Source organism: Amblyomma mixtum, chromosome 5 (assembly GCF_055824585.1).
Source record: "Amblyomma mixtum isolate Tamu chromosome 5, ASM5582458v1, whole genome shotgun sequence".
Lineage (NCBI taxonomy): Eukaryota > Metazoa > Arthropoda > Arachnida > Ixodida > Ixodidae > Amblyomma > Amblyomma mixtum.
The window spans coordinates 40,573,800-40,596,352 of NC_143016.1; the positions used below are offsets into that span (position 1 = coordinate 40,573,800).

The 22,553-nt window shown below is 50.4% G+C and overlaps 1 protein-coding gene across 1 annotated transcript in view; it reads left to right on the forward strand.

Annotated features, from left to right (window-relative positions):
* Positions 1-22,553, forward strand: part of Myo31DF (Unconventional myosin ID) — a 73,345-nt gene that overhangs the window by 14,674 nt on the left and 36,118 nt on the right. The gene's annotated exons all lie outside the window — the stretch shown is intronic.

Sequence of the window (22,553 nt, forward strand, 5' to 3'; positions counted from 1 at the left end):
AAGACACACCGCAGCCGCCGTCGAGGACGCGACGGTGAAAACCTCCCGCGGCCCGCGTTTCTGCATTGTTCGGTTTCTAGCTGACGCCATGGCGACCCTGGTTAGCGGAGGCGCTTAGCGCAACATATTTATTGGCGTCGTGTGGCGAAACGTGGGCGCTAATCACTCCCCTCTATGATCGGCCCAGGGAATGCGCGACGTCGTTCACTATAGCTGTTCACCGCTCCGCGCGAGTAAGTGGAAGGGGTCGTCATCGGCCATCAAGGTGATTTGCAATCCGCGTCCGCTCATGCTTTGATGCTTTAGGTAGATAGCGACCGACCTTTCGTTGCTATCGTGCGCGCCTTTGTTATCGATGCGCTTACTGTCGGGGAAGCAATGACATGGTGGCAGCTTAAAGTGCGTTGCACTGTGTGGGGCGTTGCAGAGAAATGTTGCTTATGTTTCAAGTCCGATAATGAGCCTTGTAGGGTACTCGGAGAGGTTCGCATGTACGAACACGAACTAGGACAATGGGTTGAAAAGGAAGCAGTTGTAAGCGGCGATTAGAAGGCGTAAAGAAAACGTTAAGTTGTCTTGTCAGCTGCTTGTAAGCAGCTCGTAGCGAGGTATTGAAGTGCTGGTAAGAGAATACATGTATCTAGTAGAATTCCTGACTGCTTATCCTAAAAATGAGAGCGAAATAATTATAGTCGGATACAAGTCAAGAATGCAGTGGCGAATGCCTCTCACAGGTCGGCCAGCCAGTGCCGTCGACCGGTTCCTATGACGTCGCGGTTGCAATGCAGCAGAGGCTAGGCAGGAAAAGAAAGGAGATGGTCCTCTGCCCCCGTGCCGTGAGGAGTGGGTTGTTGTTGTGGCTGGGGGCGCGTAGGGGTGAAGGGGGAAGTTGGCGAGCTAAGGAGCCCAAGGCACGGGGACCAAGGACTGTCTCCGTTTCTGCTGCATTGCAATCGCGACGTCATGGCAACCAGTCGACGGCATCGGCTGGATGGCCTCCGGTGAGGGGCCGCTGCATCCGTGACGTGTGTCCAACTGCAGGATCGGTGCGGACTGGGCAAATTTTTTTATGTTTTTTTTTCCCCCGTACTACTCTTTGTATACAGGGGAAGGATGGAATGCATTTGGCAGGTACTCTCAGGTTATGAACAGCAGGGTCACCAGTATCCGTCAAGATGGAAACGTTGCATCCTGCCGGTACTCACCTACTGTGTAGAAACTTAGAGGCTAACGAAGAAGGCTAGGGATAAATTGCGTACTACGCAGCGAGCCAGGGTGAGGAAAATCAGGGGAGAAGAACAGAGTGGGTCAGGGAACCAACACGAGTTATGGCATCATTGGTTCAGTCGGTGAGAGGGCACGGGCAGGGCGGAGAGCAGGCACTGAGGGCTACTCCGTGGCCCAGTTGCTTACTCATGTCGGTAAAAAAAATCATTGTCTGGCTCTCTTGCAGCAAAAAGAAAAAAGAAAGAAAAAAAAACGCATTTATGGCTCGGAAAATTTGATTACAAAATTTTCTCAGCTTGATTCAAACTCGTGATGTCTACACTGCCGTTTAGAAGTCTAGCCTCGGAGATCAGCGGCTTACATCTTATGTTGACGCACGCATTTTACTTGCGGCGCCGGCCGGTGATGGCGACACGTCTCATGTCTCTTCGTGTATCGTCCTCGTGTTGCTACGCCCTGCTGGAAAACATATTTCTTTTTTTTTTGTTTTCTCTATCTTATGAAAGTTCCGTGTTTTATGAGAGCTAGTGCGCAGTCTCTTTGTGATTAGAGAGCAGTACCCTGTCTGTTGAGGACAATTTCAATTTGACCTTAGCCTCCTTTAAGATAACGAAGGGAGTTCCTTCCAGATAGTGAGGTGGGCAAAAGGAATTTTGCCGTCACATGGTGAGCGGCGTAGGACAGGTTAAACTGGAGGTCGATGGGAGAGGCATACGCCCTGCAGGGAATAGTATATGGGCTGATGACGAAATTGCCGGCTAGCAGTGGCGTGACGTTATTTTTCTAGCAGGGTCCTCTCAGGTGGCCGCCTGATTGGTTCCGTGTTTCCGATCACGTACGTAAAAAAACACTTGAGATAAGTCAGGCGGTGGCCGAGTTCGCAAGGCACTTGAGCTTGAAAAAAGGAGCCAAAGCTTTCTTTACAATCTGTAATGGATCGACAGCCGATACCGCCGGTGCCCCGTCGCGGTCTTCGCCCTGCGGAGAGGCCAAAGTTCACATGGCGCAACAAGCAATAGACACTTCAGCGAAAAAGGAAGCATGTGCCAACGTTTTTATTCTTCTTTGGTCACGTTTTTTAATGTTGAGTTCCCGCGGCAGATCGCGAGCGCTCCACCGGATCACGAACGGAGCACGTAGCTCAGGCAGGGATCGGTCCCTCCCATTCTGCGAATGGAACGCATGAGCGGGAGCGTGCGCTACCGCAGGGGCACTTGGTACCAGAAAAGCTTTACGTTCAGGCAACATGACGGCGCTCAGCGGGGCCTCTCGCTTCACCACCGATTCGTCCTTGCCGCCGCTCTCACGTTCACGGCAAAGCAAAGGCGCACGAATCTTTCGCTTTGTCAGAGGATGCCCGCACCACAAAATGTTCGCGATAAAACGCGCCAGATTTTCAGGTTGCTTCTGTATCTACAGAGCTGCTAGGTTTAGCGAGTACGCGTCGCCTGACGTTAGAAAGCGCGGGAGGTTCGAACAGGTTGACGATTTCGGTCTAAAAAGCGGTCGCAAGGGATTGTCATTCTGTTAACAGTTCTTTTTTTTTATTTATGGAGCAATTTTTATTTATCCGGACGCGAACAAAACGATAAATAATTACATTTGGGATTGCGCGTTTCGGCTGAGATGGCGATGCACGTGGCTAACAATAAAACGGTAAAAAAAAACAAATAAACTTGTATGGTTCCTGGATGTAGCGGCATAGCGACGACAGGAAGGAAGCAGCCGCAGCCAGTCGTAACAGGAAGCAGACGCGAGGAAAGGAAAACGCGGGGTTCCGGACAAATCTGTTGATATCGGCGAAGCAATTTTTTCGCTGCTCCCCGGAGCGATCCGGGATCGACGCCTGATCCCGATCTGCCATTGGAACAGACAACTCGCGCTCCCATTTTGACATTGGAATGTGATTGTTCCAAACAGAGCAGAAAAACTTGATCCGGATCTGTCATTGGAATTCAGCATTATTCGGGACCTGAATGGCTGTGCTAGGTCTCCAGCCCCGTCGAGGTGGTTTGTTGTCGTCACCTGACAGGTGGCCAGTGACGGGTGGCGTGTTGGCGGGTAGTAGCAGAGTGAAACGCCACCTGCCAACGGTGGCAGGTGACGTGGGAAGAGATGCGCTCAAATTTCGCATTCCCGAGAACAGTAATCATCTGTCAGTTTTTTTAGCCATGTCACTTAATTAGCATTATTAATAAGTTATGTCGCTGTAATTGTTCACTGCTTCTTTAATTGACCGCTCCTGATGTTATTCTGCCGAGGTAATTTTGATGGAAGTGGGACAATGAGTAGGCTTCACCGTCTTAGTGCTGCTCTTTATTCGGGACGGTTATGAGCGCCTTTAGTTTTCTCTTATTTCCGTCAGCAGCGGCCTGAAGTTGTCTTCACATGCTGCAAAACAAGATGGCATCGCAACAAATGAATATACTCGGCGAAACTTGTTAACCTTCGTTGAAATAGTAAGGACTGCACGTTCCGGGCCACATTTTCAAACCTCTGTGCATACCTTGTGCCACTCAACGCTTGTTCACGTGCTCTCTTTGCCCTCCACCCAGCCTCAGTGTTCGGATGCACGGGGCGTACTTTGTTGCGCCAAGCCGGTACGGCGCCTTCAGTGCGCTGGCGAATGAAGCGCACCTTTCAGCAGCACAGCCCAAAGTAAACAAAGCACAAGGCGAGCGTTTAGCTTTAGCCGTACTTGCACCTCGCCTTCTTCCCCCACTTTCTCTTCCCACTTTGAAATATCCGCGTCTTGCGCGGAGACAGGGCGGTAAGCATTACAGTTGAGGTTGAAGCGTGCCACCTGCCTCGGCCGCGTGCTCTTGTGGCCCACTTGCTCATATGGTTGTCATCTGCAGACTGCCCGTGCATGTCGCGATACTCGCCTTGGCTCTCATGTCGTGATTTAATTCAACGAGAAGGGCTGCGCAAGGGGGCAAGTGAATATCTTGCCTATGAAGATGTGTAATATTAGCTCTGCGCAACTTTTCCACGTGGCAAAATGGGGGGGGGGGGGGGGGGGGGGGGGCAGACAGTGTTTCGCAAGCGTGCTTTTCTTAGTGCTAACGACATTTCATACTATATACTGTGTGTGTGAGCAGTGCTGCGCACATCTATAGTGCTCGAGGCACTGTACTGCGAAGCATATTTCCCTCACCGCTGGTTCTCGTGCCACCGTGTGACAACGCTCGCCTGCACACGTGTTTCCTTTTCTGGTGGCGTCGAGGTTGCGTAGTCAGTCTGCGTCTGCAGATACGTGTGACGCATGCAGCGGGTTTTCCTCCTACCCGTAATCTTACGGTCGACGTCATTTCACCCATGAAAGAGAACGTTGGCACTCGTTTTTTTTTGTCCGCTGTCATGTTTATTAGCTACGTGCCAAGAGTGCACGGCAAGTCACTGACCCTACCAAAACAGGCAGAGCAAAGCTCCAATGCTGCGCGTTGATCAGGGAACTCTCGTCATTTTAACGGCTGTCGGCAGTCCGGCACGTTTGCAAATAACGGGAGCGTTGTTCTACCCTTCGGGATGGCTACGCCTGTCACTGTGCGACTGTTGCAGAGAGGACATTGCTGGTAGGCAGCTTACACAGTCGCGCCGCGGTGACGCGACTTTGTAGGCTTCCCTGCACTCTGCGAGCAGTTACTGCCAAGCGCGTCTTCTGCTGCGCGAGTCTAGTCTTATCCCGGCTGCTGAACAGCGAACAAGGTTTTAATAACAGTTAGGATGGACCAGGCTGAGGCAGTAAAGCATGCTTCTCTCTCTCCCTATATAGCGTCAGCTATAGGACTTCAACTGTTTGGTTTAAACCGAACAAAAAAAAATCGAAGTGCACCAAATTCAACTTTTGAAATTCGGTTTTAACCGAAAAAGTCTGTATTCTTAACATACAGACTGAAGGTTCAGGGTTGACTTACTACCGGTTTTCTCCCTTTGACATTTGTGTTTATAAGCAAGCCATCTCGTTCTTCGTCTTTATGTACCATCGATACCGCATCGGAATAATTACCTGTAAATTTTTGCCACCCATCTTTTCTCATTCATATGCCCCAGCCGTCCTTCATACTGCTCCTTACTTTTTGTTTCGCGCGCTACTAATGTTGGCCACTCCATAACACCTTGAACTGCTTGAACCAACCGCGTGATGCCCCGGCCTCTAGCACACCGTGGCGCTCGGCCAGCCTAGCACAACAGTCCAGCACTAACATGGGAGCCCCACCTTTGGGAAATCAACCTTCATCTTCGTCTAACAGTTTCATCGTTCGGCTTCCATTACTTTTTTTTTTACTGGCTATATCATTTCTTTCTGCGAGCACTGCTAATTACCGTTAATTAGCGACCATTTGTGTTAATTACTGGTCATTCGAATCCTTATTAGCAAATATAAGCTATAAGGCACTTAATTGCTCTCACAGCTGTGTTCGGACGTCTTCAAACAATCCTTTCGCATGATTGGTGCCGTCTCATGTTCGGTGCATAAAGCAAGTCCAGCGAGCTATTTTGCCGCCCTCGAGCCACAAACTCCGCGGCTGAGTTGGTGCGCAGTGTTCGGGTGCCCATTTCGCGAAACGTGCGGCTGACGAATGTTTATGCTTTCTAGTACATGTTCCATGCGCATTCCGAAGCCCGGAGTTCGGGCAATAACCCGGCAGATTCGACATCTGCCGGGTTATTTCCGCCGATAGATTGTACACACGTGTCCCTTTGTGTGAAGTGCAGGGCGCGGTAGATAAAGGCAAGGTCGCGGTTGCACTATGGGCGTCGCTGTGTCGGCAGATAACGAATGCGACGCATATGCGTGCGAGCTCGTTGCGTGGCCGCCCGGTTTACGTCCGTGCACGTGCCCGCTTAATTACTTACGGCTTGCTCCCTTTATTGCTTCACCTGTTTCGTCCCTTTGCGCTCTGAACAGAAAGCTGTCAGTAACAGCTAGAAGGATGTTCGCTAGAGGACAACTTACCCCCTTTCTACTCCCATATAGACGTATTAACGCTTAGAGTATTGCTTCATCCATTTCGGCGATGAGGCAGCGACGTCGTTCGCTGTCGAAATTAATTGCGGTTGGTTTTCGAAAAAAAAAATCGTAAAGTTGTCACTTGTTCATATACGCACAACGGTGTTGCTTCCTCTACATAGTGATGCCTTCTTTTCGATGTCCTGCGGAATCGAACTCAGATTGTCATCCGACCACACCCATGTGACGCAGTGTGTGTCAAGTCGCGGCAGTAGTTTTCTTTTTTCTTTCTTTTTTTCGGCTTCGCAAGAAGCTGCTATAATCGGAAGAACGCGGTATGGCCACGCGCTCACAAAGTACGAAGTTGGCTGATTCTGCATTGACCTCATATGTGCAGTCTTTGCTTGTACCGGACATATCGCATTTACAGTTGGTGAGTGAGGCTAGGCCTACTGCTGCTTTCTGTCCTGTCTATAGTGAACTATAGTCCTGTCTATCTCGCCGTCCCTTTCTTTCCTCGCCTCGCACGGCGGGTCTCTTGCGAGTTTGACACACGATCCGCACAGCTTCTCTTCACAACCACAATGTATGTGGGTGCAGTGGTACTCTCGCCACTATCGCACCCTGTGGCCGCCTTTTTTTCAGTGGTAATAACGTTCGGAGTGGCTGAGATCAAGGAAAACGCGCTAATTGAAGGTGATTATTTTGCGGACTGGTCAGTTATTCGCTGCATTAGCCTCACTTGACTCGCTTAACGTCTAAAATTCACTGTTGAACAGCACGCACAACTTGGAGAGAACGCGTCGCATGCAAATAAGCGAGTACAGACTTCGCAGACAACGCAGACAAAGATGGATTATGCGGAAGTGCGTCCCTTTTACGAGTGAGTGCAATCCGTTAGATGAATCTGCAGGCTCGAGGGTACAGTCGTGTGAATGCCGAGCGACGGGATCATGCCTCAGCGTCTTTAAAACGGCGAGGAGCCCATTAACTTTGACCCTTAATGTCAACGTCACGATATGTCAACGTCGGCTAATGAAAGCGCCGTGAGAAAACATTCGGCCATTATTTCGTTCCTGTATTTTATCGCGCGAGTTCTCCAAGTGTTTGTCTTAACTATAGTGGACCTGCACGTTCGCGTTGCCTTATAGACCGAACCTGCTGCGTTCGGAGCGCGCTTCTTGGCGCGGCGTTGCGCTAATAACCGTCCAGCGCACACATGCAGTTTAGTTTGCTGACAGAAGCGGTAGCGCATGCTTCGTGGCTTCTGTCGTGTGCATCCGTAGTCTAGCACTTGACGAAGAGCCTTATGAATAAAACATGCCAGCGTTTTAGTGGTCACCCTCTAGCGATTTCTTTGTCTTCTAGAGCTGCAGGGTTGATTACCCTGTAGCCGCGTGTCTGGCTTTGCCACGGGCATCGCTGTGTGGCTTAACCCTTTCGCTGTCGGGTGTTTTTGCCCGTGACGCACCCCCAGTGTCGGCTTGGTTTCAGGGAACGAGCATATCAGGGAATGAGCATAGCGATTTATTTTTGATTATGATTGGTGTACAAGTAATATAGTCAATGGAATATGCACATTTCAGTGTCCTGCAGTTGTTAGTAAACATCATCATCATCATCATCATCAGCCTGACTATAAATAGATAAATGAGGATAACATGAAAAAAAAACACTGCTCAATATTTTTTGAGAGTGTGGTAGATCTTGAAACATGGGTCCAGGCACAAGCCTTTGTCGCACTCAGCGCACATAACACGGGTGTCTTTCCTTTTCTTTGGCCCTCGAAGAGTGTTTGCACACACGTGACATCTCCGTTGGGTGCGGCTCCTTTTGGCTTCGCTTGGAGGAACCATCTGCGGAAAATGTCGTGCCGTGAGCCTCGTCGGGTCATCGCCGCTCCGTTTTCCGCCTCTCTTCCTAGCACTATGAAACTCTTGTATCAGCTGATACACGACATTCAAGCGAAATTCACTGAATGTTTTTCGTCCACCATTTTCCCGCCACAGGATGAAAGCATTTAGAAGGCACATGTCCATGGTATGAAAAAAAAACTTCTTGTACCACTTGAGGCTCTTCCTGATACTTTCTGCAAAACTCATCATCATGTCTGTCTTGTCGACTAGTCCCATCTTTGCATTGTACTCGAGTACGCATGCAGGCTTTCTCTTGTTTTCGCCTGTTACCCTGTCCGCCTTCCCTGTATCTTCCAGACGTGCATCGTGCATGGACGTCAGGACATGCACATCTCTCTTATCGTGCCATTTGAGCGCAAGAAGCTTGTTGGTATGGTATGACTCCAATTCCCCTTTTTTCATTTTTTTGGAAAAATTTGGAAGCCCCTTCCTGTTGGACCGAATAGTTCCACATGCGTTGGTGTTTTTGTCTTGAAGGCAGTTGAATAGTGCTGGACTGCTGTACCAGTTGTCCACAAATAGCGAATGTCCTTTTCCAATGTAGTCTTGAAGGAGCTCTAGAACGATAGAGCCAGAAAATCCCAATTCCTTGACCATGGTCATGTTTGTCGTTGCTCCAGTGTACACAACGAATTTCAGTATGTAGCCGGTTTTGACATCGCACAGAACAAAGAACTTGACACCAAAGCGGTGCCTCTTCGACGGAATGTATTGCCGAAATGACAGCCGCCCTTTCCATGGCATCATAGACTCGTCTATGCACAGGTCTTGGTGTGGAATCAGTAGGCTACTCAGCTTGCTCTGAATTGCTTCCATAAATGGCCGCACTGTTCTCAGCCGATCTGCGATATCTGTCGAGTCGCTCAGATGGAGGAGCCGCAGGAGGAGCAGAAAGCGGTTCAACGAAAAAATGGTAGCAAAAAATGGGGTGTGCAACATCGGGTTCGTGCTCCAGTAATCTTGCAAGGCATTCTTTTTTATCAGGCCCATCAGCAGAACGACCGCAAGGAAACAGTACATCTCTGTTACATCCGTCTCCACCCAAGCTCTCAGCCGCGACGTGCGTGCAACTCGTTGTGCGCTTGTCTTCACTCGCGCGAACCGATTCGTTTCACTCACGATGTGTGAAACAATTTGCTCATCAAAAAACAGTTTGAAATAATCACCTTCTTGAGCATCTGGTTGAAGAGTTGCGCTCGCGGACGGTCCGGAACGTGACGCGTCGAAAGAAAACATCGTCGGTGAGAAATCGCCTTTCTTCCACATAGTTTCTGTTTGCCGCGCACGTTTCCGGGATGATGGTCCCGCCGTTTCATCATCAGAATCCGATGATGCGGAACTCGCCTCTTCCTCGGATGAGACGCTGTCCGAGTCTGAATCCGAGCTCGGCTTGTAATCAGAATCTGAGGAGCCACCGCTCCAATGCGCAGAGGAAGGCCCCGCGCGGTCAGCCATAACCGAAAGTAACCGCGCGCGCGCAGCGAGAGTGCGCTTTCAGTGGCCCGCAAAACAGAGAGAAACGGGACGCTGTGCAATAAAGATGAGAGAAGGAGATGGAAAAAGGGTAAAACAAAGTTAGAGGGGCTTTACGTTTGCTGCTGGCAGTCGCAAGCGAGGGTGCGACGAGAGAGCGAAAGCAGCGATCGGATCATGTGTCGGTCTCTTTGACTCTCAACGGCGCGCGCCCGTGAACTTGAAGCGCCGTAGCTCACACGCCGAGAAAAGAAAAATAAAAACCTGCAAAACAGCGGCAGATGGCAGATCAACCCTTGAACCCATAACCACACGCACGCGCGTCATGATCCGGCGAACGCGAAGCGACCCCGCCACTCAGCAAAGAGAGAGAGGTGGGGTGGCAGTCGGTCCGTACTCTTCAATACACGTACCAAAACAGTGACGGGCGAAAATACGAACTTGTAGAAAGGTTCAACAGATGGCGCGATTAGTCCAAGAGCGCCAGCTTTGCGCTGAAGCGCGAAATTTTGAACGCACGATAGAGAACGTACCGGTACGTCGGTGACACTGTGCGGGGGAAGCGCGAAAACGTACCGGTACGTCCGTGACAGCGAAAGGGTTAAGTACGCATTTTGCATGCGACGTGCATTCTCGCGCGCTGCTTACGGTGGGTGTGCCACCGTGGAAGGTATTCATTTTATCTATTGTTCAAAAAAAGAAAAAAGTATGATCTGAGAGCAGTAATATTCTTTGTGTCTTGACATTCTGGCAGCGATGTATTTCGCGCCACGTTTTCGAGCACCTTTAAGAGAACCAGCCGAAGGCAGAGCGCAGATGTTAACCAGGAATGAATGCCCGGTTGGCCATAACCCTTGCACATGGGGAGCCGATAAACTGTCCCAGTTAGCGCGTCAGCGCTCGTCTTTTAAACTATACACCGGTTTGAGTCAGTCTGATTCGTTCGGAACGGTTAGGAAAAGAGTTTGGTTGATTCTCTGATGAGATATGCTGGTCACGTCCGCAAATGCGGCACGCCGGAGCGCGCGAAGGCGAAAATGCAGCGCAGTGCGCCGTGCAGCGGCTGCGTAATATATGTGGCACCGTGAATGATAGTCGAGGCTGCAGGAAAGCAACACGCCTCGTCTTTGCATGCATGCATTCCCTGACTCGTGGACGCTTGTGAAGTCAGGTTGCTGGCTCATCCATTTCCGCGGGGAAGAGGGTGTGCCCGTACAGTCCTGTTTTCGACACGTCCGCTGGTGTTTAGCGCGTGTTGGGCGTCTCCACACGGATCGCTCAACCTTAACTGCAGGACAGCTGTAGCGCCAGTCGCGAAGGGCGCCTTTACATCGATGGAAAGAAAAGGAATTTCAGGACACCTGGTGCGTATACAGGCACTGCTGTAGCCATAGCTCTGCGTGCTCGTCTGATTTTATTTATTTGTCGCGAAAATACCTAGTTTACGCGAGCAGTGACTAAATGCAACCTTCTTCGCTGCTCATGCCATGACATGGTCGCGCTCAAAAGTGGTCTAAATGCTCTGTTTTGCATGTATTGGCAGAGGTGGGCGAAACGCTTTTATTTTTCGTACCTGGGAAAGGAAGCGAACGGCAAACACTCGGCACCTTACGGTGTTCTGTACTGCAAATGTTGAGCTGTTTGACTGCGTCGGGCTTGCACAACGCTAAGTTTTCAGTGCGTCAAGGACAGCCTCCAGCGTGTAGACCGTACCACCTACACGCCGCTAAATGATTTCTTGTTTCTCGGCCGCAAGGGTCGCTTTGACGCTGCGGTATACACTAGGGTGCCCCGATGCAGCTATCAAGGTAACCTTGCGTCACGCCGCCACGGCGAGAGGCGTCGGTGAGCAGGCTGTGAAATGAAAAAAAAAAAAAAAACACGCTTGTAGGAAGTACGCGAATACAAAACACATCGAAATCAGCGGACGGAAGTCCAGCGGCAACCCGGTTCCTTCAAGATCTTCGCGGGTCCGTGTGTTTATAAACTCGAGGAAGAACCACTGTGGTGATAGCGTGGGCACATCTGTATCGGATGCGTTTCCCTTAGCAATTCGTTTTTCCTGAAACCGTGAGGACTCGGCGGTTGGGGCGCTCGACTGCTGATCGAGCCAGAGTGCCCGGGTTCTAACCGCGCCGCGTTTCGATCCAGGCGAAGCGCCAAGGCGCCCGTACGCTGTGCGATGTCACTGCATGGTAAAGAACCCCACGTGGTCGAAATTATTCCGGAGCTTCGACTACGCCACCTCTTTCTCTCTTTCTTCTTTCACTCCCACCTTCATCCCTTCCCTCGTGGTGCGGTTGAGGCTTCCACCAAGAAGTGAGGCAGTTCCTGCGCCATTTATTTCCCTCGATAACCGCCAATTTCATTTCCTAAACCAATTCCCCCCCCCCCCCCCCCCCAAAAAAAAAAAAAGCCGCTCGAGTTAGCTTTTGGGTATCGTAAGGAAGAGGCGGAAAAGGTTGAGGAAAGGAAAGGTGCGGTCCGCGCTGCTGCTCCATGCATTACCGAAAATTTTCCTAATCTATATTTCTCGCCCTTTTAAGAGCTTTAGCTCTAGCTACTCTCTATATATTTGTATATTGAAGGTCTCTCTCTCTGTCTCTCTCTTACGTTTGTCAAGGACGCATCTGTCTGCAGTGAAGGTCAAATTGACCAAAACAGTAACCACGTGACCACGCTATATCACATGGCAACAGTGGGCGCGTAGCGCCTCAATTCATACATTTACTTTCGATCCGTTCTGCATGTGCCAGTATAGCAGTCATCGAAGTGTGAGACCCCCGCGAACCACCATTTGCGCGGTGGCTCAAATGGTGGTTTGCGGGGGTCTCACTTCGATGACTGCTATACTGGCACTTTGCGCGGTGGCTCAGCAATAAAGACAAAGAAAAAATTTGCGCGGTGGCTCAGTGGTTATGGTGCTCGGCTGCTGACCCGAAAGACGCGGGTTCGATCCCGGCCGCGGCGGCTAGAATTTCGATGGAGGCGAAATTCTAGAGGCCCGTGTTCTGTGCGATGTCAGTGCACGTTAAAGAACCCCAGGTGGTCGAAATTTCCGGAGCCCTTCACTATACGGCGTCTCTCATAGCCTGAGTCGCTTTGGGACGTTAAACTCCATAAACCAAACCAAAATTTTGGGGGCACCCGTTTAACACAGAATGCTCGTAGTGGCGCCGAATGACTTTGCATGTTCCTGAGGATGAAATTACTAATTGAGATGACGCCCAAAATATGTATGTGATTCGCAACGACGACCGTTCCACCCCCAAACCGTGCATTCCGAGTACCTTCAGACGGCCATTACGGCCGAACCGTTCGTCGCAGGGGGTTCCGGATGGTGTCAAACGATTTGTCGTATTGTAAAGGCGAGGAGCTGTTTCTGCGGCGTTGGCACACGAGATTCTTTGTTGTGGCCAGCGGCAGGCTGGAAATGAGGGCTCTGCCTTATTAGCCTGCCCCCCCCCCCCCCCCCTTTTTCTTGCCTTTGTCAGCTGTGATGTGACAGTGTTGCATAATTACTCCTGTGTTGTTTACTTGTAGAGAGCCTTTTTCGGCTCTCGGCCTGTCATTGTTTTGAATATGTTTTGTGGCGCTATCACTGCTTATTGTCGCGCTTTGGCTCTTTTCGAGTGTATTTGTGTTGCTCGGATCAAATGCTATGTCCGACACCTATGTATTTCAAGCGAAGCTTGTAAATAAACTTCTCTTTGTGTAATGCGCACATTTATAAAAATTTGTGATATAACGTGTGATATATAAAGTGATATAACGAGTAAATGTACCGGATATAGCGAAGGTGGCTGTAAATCACAATAGTAGTGCAACATCCATGAGGTTGATGGCGCTGCTTGTGTCTTAGAAGGGATGTTCCCGGAAAAGAAACATCTGACTGGGGAATATCTATTACAACCGGCTTCGTCGCTTCGGCGGACGCGATTGTTGCCAACGTTACTAGATTGTTGCGACGCGCGTCTGTTCTTTCACTCTTTGCTCTCATATCTTTCAACTCTCATCTATCTTCACGTGGCAGCGGTGGTGGCTCGGCACGAGCCAGTTGGCAGGCCCGTGCACTTTATTTTCATCCTTCTTTCAGTCGCAACAACAACAAACATCCGCGGATGTTTGGATTTGGTCTTCTCCATGTTTTCTGATCACACCGATGTAAACACTTGACGCTCTAGTAGCTGATGCTCTTAAGTCGAAAATTGAGGCAGTGTTGGCTGAGAATTGCTTTTCCTGCAGCAGATTGGTAAAGCCCGCAATCTGGAAAAAACAAGAAAAAGTCTGTTCTTGAAATTCCCTGAAAATAATTTCGTTCTTGCCAAATTTCACTCCTGAAATTCACGGGAAAAGAAAAAAATCGCTGCGGCTTAGCTGCCTAAGCCCGCTTATGCAAGCGAATTTGTTATGCGTGGTTATGGCGTGTTGCTAAGCGAGGTTAGACTCAGCCTCTTCGTCCGTCGCCCAAGTCGTGGCGGAGGCAGGTGGTGGTGGTTTTTGAAAACATTTATTTAATCATAGGGAGAAGTGTTGGGGGTCGGTCACGCCCTTACAACCACCAGGTGGGATGCCTAGTCAGGCACCCCATTGGCGGTTGCCGCAGCCGGGGCGCACCGCGTTAAGGCCCTTTGGGCCTCGAGGGTGCAGCAACCGGACAAGGTCGCCTCCCAGTCCTCTCGGGTGTGGTTGGGTATAGGGGATAGGGATGGGTTCTGCTGGCAGGCCCACACCATGTGGTAGGTGTCAGACACCTCCCCACAGTGCGAGCACCACCCGTAGAATTGAGGATCGAAATGCTTTAGAGTTGCCGGGCAGAGCATCGTGTTAGTGAGCAAGCGCAGGAGTACCCGCTCGTTGGCCTTCCCCAGCCCTTTGGCGGAAGCAGAAGCAGCAGCGCCTGCCTCCAATGCTTTTTTCGGCCGCCTTTCGGCATCCTTTAACCGCCATTGAGCCAGTCGACGCTGCCGCTCTTCGTCGGTCTCTGCCGCTAGCCTGGCACGTTTGACTTCCCTACCACTAGCTAATTACTCAGCGTGATTGGCAACGTCAGCTGGATGACCAGACTCAGCCAGTCGTTTACGAGACCGTCCTTACGACGTAGACGTTCCCGGCTGATTCGCTGCATACATAGCGAGAAACTGCGAGACGGCAGTGTGTGTGCACGCGAGAGAGGCGCCGTCTCCCTTTCAAGCGAACGGCGAGTCACGTGGTTAACACAGCTGGCATGGCGGCGGTCGGCGCAGCGGCGGCGGCGCGCAGCTGCAGCTGCGTCGAGTCACGTGGTACGTCAAATGGCTGACACACCGATTACCTTGGCTCGACGAGGCTAGGGGAAAGCTTTCGCTTTTATAAAAATTCCCTGATTGTAAATAATTGTCTGGAGTCTGTCACCCACGAGCTCGCAAATACGGGCGTTCAAGTTCTCCTCCGCGGACGAGAGGAGGGAGCCTTGATTAGGAGGCAATGCAAAGCGTTTGACCCCATTCCAATACGCCCGATCGTAGCTCGCACGTCGTTTCGGTGCGCTGTATTCAAGGTGATGCGAAATTGCTCGGGCGAGCGCTCCGACTCTGCTTGAACCAACGTTGGCTTTAACATTGTCGCTGCAGAATTTGGCTCGCAGAGACGGTACCTACCGCTGCACCGTGCAAATCATAGTGTCTCTTGACCACGAAATGGGCCACACAGTGGCCAGCGAAGCTGATGTGTTCGCGCCGCCGCGGGTTCGAAACCCACTCGCGGCAATATTTATTTTATTTCTGCAGGATATGGGAGAGTTATCAACGGCTAAAGGTCAAGGCTTCGGGACCCGTCGGCATTTTCAGGATTGCTAGTGAAGTAGTGTTTTCGTATTAAAACTTTGTACGTGCTTTCTTTCTGTTGTAGTGCTACAGCCGCAAAACAAGAGGAGCATGTGCAAAGAAGTTGTCCTTGTATATTTTGATCTTAATGGAGCGTAGACGCAGCTATATCGGGTGTTCACCTCGACACTTGGAGGAGGGTCCACTTACGGTACCGTGCGCTGAGCCAGTAGCAGTCGTTTATGTTGGGTTATTTGTTCTGCGGCAGTGTGCCGGCAATTGTACTACACCGCAAACTCCATTCGATACGAAGTTCACCGTCTCGCGTCGCCCATTTGGCTTTCCATCCGCCCTCTCGTTGCTGCTCGGTGGTAGTCTCGCGGCTGCGTAGCCCGCCGTTTCAAGTTGCAGACACATAATTTCGCTACCTGTTTGCCCTCGCGCGTCCGCCCAAACAGCACAGGTAATCGGCCCAATACTGGGAATGGCTGGTTTCACTGTGGGCCTTTGTAGGGCCGGCCTTCACCAATACATTTCCAATATTGGGCCGATAAGCTGTGCTGCTCGGGCGTATGGCTGCAGTTCAGTGTGGAACGGAAACCCTGTGCAGGTAGGGCTTGTTGTCTTTGGTGGTGGTGAAAAACATTTATAATGCAATAAATATTTACAGAGAGGTGATTGGGGTAGGCCCTATTGGCCCTTTCCCCTAACAATACTAGGTGGAGCCCCTATTCCGGGGCCCCATTGACAAGCAACGCCGCCCGCGTCCGGTGAACCAAGGCCTTTTGGGTTTTTAGGTCCTGACAGCCGAGCAGGGCCGCCTCCCAGTCCTCTCTGGTGGGGTTGGGGGGGGGGGATAGACGGGTTTGACTGACACGCCCAAACCATGTGGAAGGTGTCAGCCACCTCCCCACAGAACTGGCACGCGCCATCAAAGGATGTATTGAAATGTTTAAGCACCGCCGGGCACAGTACAGTGTTAGTAAGAATTTTGATGAGGAGGCGCTCGTCAGCGCGATCCAGACCCTTACAAGGGGCCGGGTAGCGCCGGTGCTCCTCCTTGTAGTAATCGGTGATTTGTTTGTATGTAATGGCCAGATTGTCTGATTGGGAGTACCCTTCCAAGGACAGGGAGATAGCCCGGGGAGAGAGTGCGCGGGCGGCCTGATCGGCCTGTTCGTTTCCCTGGAGTCCCTGGTGACCGGGGGCCCAAATCAGGTTGCGTGGAGTTGGATCTTCAGATCGACAGCTGAGATGTCCGCGGTGAAGAACTGCTGTAATTTCCCCGGTATTCAGTCCGCACCCTGTGTATAGTCCGCAGGGCGCAGTTTTTGCTGAAATTTCTTTGTTAATTGGCCATTCTCGTTCGGTCTGTAGTTCTCACCCGGTATACCGGTTGTTTCACCCAAGATGTTTTGTAATTTCTAAAAATCGGATTTTTGTGTTCGAAGAGCACTTTTTTCGGCATAGCGCTTCCAACGACGTAGCACATCAGAATACAGCTAAGGCTGATATGTTTTGCCGGGCTAGTAGCGTGTTCCACCAGGCATCGGGTCCAGAAGCACCGCCGCAGTGTCGACGGAGGAAGGAACGTGGGCCGGAGACAGGGAGTAGGAGAAGCAAAGGAAAAACTGTATTCACATATTTACAAAGTTATTTACAAGCAATGACAAACAGGGTAAAAGCTGAGAAGTCTCAGAGAAACGCTGAGGGAATCGCTCCCGATGAACGCGTCGAGCGCTTTAAATAGTCCCTCCCGAGGTCTTCCCGCCTTTTTCGACCAATCGTAGGGACTTGGTCCGGGTGCTCCTTAAGGTCGTTCCCCGCTCCATCGTCTTCCTCGGCTGAGCCACTTGAATAAAGTTTCCTGGAAGTGTCCTGTCCGGCCAGGGGGATCCCATATCTTGTTTCAAGGAAACACCCAAAGGCGAACACCTGTAGCGGCGTCACCCGCGCTTTTGACAAAAGAGCCAGGCGCGGTTGAATGGCAGACGCTTGTCTCCGCACGAGGCAGCAGGCGTTGAGTCATGTCACCCTGACGGTTGTACACACAAGGTCGCAGGGTCAAAACTGCTGCGTTGGGTGCCGTTTAAGGGGAACTCGGGAAGAACACGTCGTGGCAGTTAGGCAGAAGTGGAGGTACGTGGAATCCAGGAGTCGTATGCGTTCCTCGTGTTCGGTTCCACCTTTCTATTCAGGTTGCATGGGAGCGCGTGCACGGAGAAAGACCACTTTCGCAGAACCACGCACTGCCTCTGGGCATGGCCTAAGTGGATACAGATGTGACGGGAACACACAAAAAGAGTTGGGGGGGGGGGTGGGGGGGGGGGGGGGGTAGAGTCACAACAAAGCATGCAAACGAGTAGCTGGTCAACTAATATTGGAGAGTGAACTTTTTAACTGTTACTCTTAGTCTCATTATTTATTGAGAGGCGTGTAGCCCACCGTAAGTTATATCCGAACGCGCATTTACCCTCGGTGCTGTGGCCCTACAAATTTAGGCTATTTCGATGAGTTACTTGCACTGGAGTGGTTGCTTTGCCTGCAAGCTTCTCAAAAGAGCACGTATTTCGGCGCGATGTTGCTCAAATTTGTCGGACCGCATGGTCGACGGTAACTGCGTTTTAGAAATTCTAACAACTATATGGATATTACTTACGGTGGGCTAAACGCCTCTCAGTAAATAAGGAGACAAAGATTATAGTTTAAAAAGTTGACTACTCAGTATTAGTAAACCAGCCTACTAGTTAGCTCGTCTTAGCTGTACTCTGATACGCTGACAACGCTGTGCCAAAAAAAAAAAAGCGCTCTTCTAACTCAAAAAGGCTATTTTTAAAAATTGCAGGACATCTTAGGTGAAACATCGGTACATAGTAGTCCTCACATATGTATACGTTCAGTCCACTGTCGCGATATGTAGTCTTCACTCGGTACATTTTCTACACCTGGTACATAGAATCCCGTTGGACATTTCATTTTATATTGGGCGCCGTTGGAAATGAAAATTTTGTACAGTCCGAACTTATAAATAATATAGAGGTTGATTTCTCGTACTGTGGAGATAACTTACGATCATTTCCAGGGCACGCATATAATATTAATCATCGAGGAATGTTCGTCGTTATTATAAACGAAATACTGCCCATGCCAGCAACAGCGATATCATCACGACGGCTGCACACGCCTGGAAGTCTGACATCATAGATATAACCTACAGACACCTTCTTTTTTCAAGTGCATACGAATGGCTAATGAATTTGAGAACTGTTTAGGCTTATCAGTGCAATTTTGCCAATGCTGCTGTTATTTCGCTGGAGTCTTTGTCAACTTTATGCGCTTGTGCGATTGAGAGCCCAAATGTCACTGTTGTAGTAGCTTCCAGTGCACATGCAGCACACATTTTCCAATGCCTACACACATTGGTTTCAGGCTGCCTGTCTGCCGACCCACCTCAGCGTTAGGTGTCTACAGCGTTCCTTTACTTTGTCCGTGCATGACAGCCTTGTACGGAAATTTCCAAAATTTCGAGATGAAAGGCACGACGATTGCATTGGGTATACGTAGACATTATTGGGACTACGCTTTCCGCGTCATGTTTTCGTTTCTATGAAAAAACCTCTCACTCAGCTCAGAAAAGACAAACCTGTCAGCATTTCAAAGAGCGAAGCATGTCACGCGGTACATACCTGTAACATGTCACATGGTATCCAAAGAGGTTTATACTGAGTGAGGAGCGCCAAGCCGACCGTATCCTGAGATACGGAGGTCAGCGTCTGAGAGCACCTTGTCACAATCAGCTTTGACGTGCGTCATGCGACAGCGCGTTGTTTGATGGCGGCATGTGCGTGTAAACACGTGTCCGCTGCGGGGTTCATGTTGCGGATGAACGTATACGCGGATGAACGTATATCTTTAACTACGAAGTTTCTGAGAAAGCTGTGTAGCTTTCCTTTGTAGCCGTTTGGCTGCGCTTGGGTGGATGCCAATGAGTAATTACTCCCTTAATAGAAATCTACTCCACCTTGGGGGATTCCCCTAAACATTTGACCAACACTCTTCCCACTTCGAGTTACTGATCAATTCGCTCTCGCCCTACCATAAGCTTGCCGTCCCGGTTAGCTCAATTGGTAGAGCGACTGCTCCGGTGTGGCGGTGGTTCCGGGTTCGAACCCCGGACCAGGACGAATTTTTCTTTAACTACGAAGTTTCTGAGAAAGCTGTGTAGCTTTCCTTTGTAGCCGTTTGGCTGCGCTTGGGTGGATGCCAATGAGTAATTACTCCCTTATTAGAAATCTACTCCACCTTGGGGGATTCCCCTAAACATTTGACCAACGTATACGCGGCCGCTGCCGGTTTACTGTCTGTTGTTGGTTAATCTCTGCTGTCATTATCACCTCATATGTCAGCCCGCCCTTCATGCAATGCCCCGTTGCGGGCCTTTCAGGTACAAAAAAAAAGTAGAAATTATTGCGTGCTCTTCCGACCTGGACCTAAATGGGAAGGAGACAGCAATTTGCTAGCACCCAGACGCCGCAGACAAGCTATCGTCCTTTACCGTTAAGGTCCTCGTGCTTCAGTGCGTCGTCTATGGGACACTTCTGGCTTTTGGCTCTGTCTCGCTGTCGACGCGGGGTTCGTAATAAACTTTTACTTGGACTCTCGGAAAAAGTGTTAGTTTGAATCGGTCAAACGTGCTTTGAAAGTGGCACACAAGAAGCTGTCTCCTATTTATTTAGAATACCTTACAGGCTCCAGCACAGAGCTGTTAGGTATAAGGGCAGCAAAAAAGTACGCAGCAAAGTACTCAGCAAAGTGGGGCAAATGCAATGTAATAACCAAAGAACTGCGCAAAAATAAGAAACATAACGTTATGCAGCTGTCCGTACAAGCGCCCACAAACAACTTCACGATCAATGATGAACGATGGCATCGGACGATCATTGCGGATGAATTGGAAGCACATACTTGCCAAAAATACTCGCGAAGACAGATTGACTGAGAGACATGCGATTTGCTCTTTCAAGGGAAAAGGGTGTGGCTTGGCGAAATTGGCGCGAAGGAGCCATAAAAGGTGCGACGGATTTTGAAAGAGATTAAGGGAGTGAAAGGCTCCGTCTGATTTCTCTCACGCTTGCGTGCACATGTGCTTATAGTTCCTGGATCAGTCTTTCGCTGAGACCACCTAGCCTTCTAGTCCGTATAATGCGTGCAAAAAGCGGACAAAACATATTCATCGAGATTAACCGTTATTCATTTTACACCGCACACAGAAACCACGACGTTGCTGCTAAGTTTGAATAAATTCGGTCATCGGCTGCGCATTTTACGAGGCTTGAAGAGAAGGACGGTGTTGCTTCTTTCTATCGCAGTCAAAGCTCCGCTTGTTTTTTTGTTTTTTTTTCTGTTCCTTGCCTCGTACAGTTCGCCCACAAAAGTCGTACACTGCGCTGCGTGTATTATATTAATGACGCCTCACAGCTGAAATCGGTGTCACTCTTGTGAGCCTTTGGTTATTTGTGTGTATACGTACCCTTTATATGTACCGGCACCGCTCGCTCGTAAAACTGTACGCACAGCTGACGGTTTCGCGTGCATAGCAGCATTGCAGGTGTTTGCGATCCTTTTCCTTTTCCCGGGAGGCGTTCATCGTCGCCGCGTCGTGAGCGTTCGCCGAGACGTTTCGTGCCGTTTCCGCCCTCGTGCACTGCGTCACGCATGCCGGTGCCGCGCGTAATCAGCGTACATCATCGTCAGAAATGGGCACAGCTATATAACGGCGCCTTAATAAAGGGAGAATATACGCGCATGTGGAGCAAACGCAGAGGTCCTCCCATATAAGTACGGGAGGGACGTGACTCGGCCATTCCCCGCGCCATTTGACGAAGCGGCTGTGCGCCGTGCATAGAAGAGGGGGACGTGCAGTTAGCTGCCTTGGAGATTAAATGCAGTCTTTGTAAGGATTAATGAGAACGTCGCGTGCGTTCGTGACTGCAGGTGCAGCGTGTGTTTTTATGCTATGCCGGCGTCTCGAGACTCTCGAGAGAGTCGGATCAACACTCCGTGTCGAACCTCCAGAGCTTTGAAGCGCCGGAAACTCGAGGGTTACGCGCGCTGCTGCTGGGTTCATACTTTTGACAAAGGTTGTATGCTTGTCACGTCGTGTGGATGGTCGCTTCGCTGTATGCACGAATTTCTTGATGTATCTCTACCACATAGTGAACCTCGAGAAGTTACTTTTCTAAACAGAAACAGATTTGAGCCACGCCACGCTACCGTCACTTGTAGCGAAAAAGAATTCGAGCTGTCATTTTCTCTGGCGCGCTGCAATCGTACCGAAAAAATTTGTTTTAGTACTTGCTGATGTGTTTGCGACTGGAACCAGTTTATAATGTTGGTCGGGGCTCATAGGTGCACACTGGCGCGGCTAATTCGTTCTCCCTTTCTATCTTCATTATTTGCTGGGTATGTAGAAATATAGTGAACTTCAGTGGTTTGGAAATCGCGCTGGTAACGCCGTAGCGTTAGTTTGTGGTGATTGTTTATGGGCGAAATTGTCGTTGCGCGGTCTAATCGCATCGTGAGCGCGCGGGTGGGACACTCCGCTGGTGGTGGTGGAAGATAATTTTTGGCCCAAAAAGAGGTCCCCTGTGCGGCGATGGGCCCTCAGCTCCTATATGACATTTTCTGTCAGCTGGGAACGATGTATACCAGCCGCCGCTGGTCTTAAGACCAGCGGCGGTGGACAGCGCGGCCGCCCACTGCTCAGCTAGTCAGAGATGGGGCAGTGGATGCTTTAGCTCTCGTTGGGGTATAGAGCGGGCTAGAGCGTGGGATCTACGGTGTGTGAAGGAGGCTTATGTGGGTGTTGGTTCCAATTGAACGAGTTCAGTGCACGTGACATCATTTCCGCCTACATCAAGCGCTTGCGGCCATGCTGCCGAACCATTCGGCTGCCTCCGCCCGTCTGCCCTGCGATGCCTGACCACTCCTCGGACGCTTTGGATTATTTTCTCATCTTTCGGGCGCGATGACTACTCCACAGAGGAATGAACCATTCAGTGCAGGCTACTGGTATGAACTTATTCGATCGGCGCGCGTACGCTACGCACACAAAGTGAAAATTTGCGACGATATCGTCCGTACACGCTGCGACCGGGAGTCGACGCGGCGATGGGCGTT